Genomic DNA, 1,258 nt, shown 5'->3' on the forward strand with positions numbered 1-1,258 from the left:
GACCCCATTGACCTCATAGACCCCATAAAGCTCAGACCCCATAGAATTCACTGGCCCTACTGACCCCACTGACCCCATAGAACTCACAGACCCCACTGACCCCATAGATCTCACTGACCCCACTGACTCCACAGACCCCACAGACCCTATAAACTCACTGACCCCATTGACCCCATAGATCTCATTGACCCCACAAACCCCACAGACCCCATAGAACTCACTGATCCCATTAACCCCACAGACCCCATAAAGCTCAGACCCCATAGAACTCACTGATCCCATTAACCCCACAGACCCCATAAAGCTCAGACCCCATAGAACTCACAGACCCCATAGATCTCACTGGCCCTACTGACTCCACTGACCCCACAGACCCTATAAAACTCAGTGACTCTATTGACTTCACTGGCCCCACTGACCCTATAAAACTCACAGACCCCATTGACCCCATAGATCTCATGGACCCCACAAATCTCACTGATCCCATAGAACTCACTGACCCCATTAACATTACTGACCCCATTGACCCCATTAACCCCATTGACCCCATAAATCTCACTGACCCCACTATTGACCCCATTGACCTCACATACCCCACACACCCCATAAATCTCACTGACCCCATAGAACTCACTGACCCCATAGAATTCACTGGCCCTATTGACTCCACAGACCCCACAGACCCTATAAAACTCGCTGACCCCATTGACCCCATAGATCTCATTGACCCCATCGACCCCATTAACATCACTGACCCCATTAACCCCACAGACCCCATAAAGCTCAGACCCCATAGAACTCATTGACCCCACAGACCCCATTAACATCACTGACCCCATTAACCCCACAGACCCCATAGACCCCATAAAGCTCAGACCCCATAGATCTCATTGACCCCACAGAGCCCATTAACCCCACTGACCCCACTGACCCCACTGACCCTATTAACCCCATTCACCCCATAGACCCCATTGATCTCACTCAACACACTGACCCCATAGAGCCCCACTGACTCTACTAACCCCATAGAACCCAAAGACCCCACAGCCCCCATTGACCCCACAGAGCCCATTGACCCCATAGCCCCCATTAATCCCATAGACCCCCCCAGCCCCACATCTCCCATCAGCCCCATAGCGGAGCCCATCTCCCCCCATCCCCCGCCCCATCCAATCCCAATCCCAAATCCCACCCCACTGCGGCCCCACCTCCCTATGGGGCTGCCCCACATCCCTATAGGGCCGCCCCACCTCCCTAT

The sequence above is a fragment of the Coturnix japonica genome, chromosome 2 (genome assembly GCF_001577835.2).
Source record: "Coturnix japonica isolate 7356 chromosome 2, Coturnix japonica 2.1, whole genome shotgun sequence".
Lineage (NCBI taxonomy): Eukaryota > Metazoa > Chordata > Aves > Galliformes > Phasianidae > Coturnix > Coturnix japonica.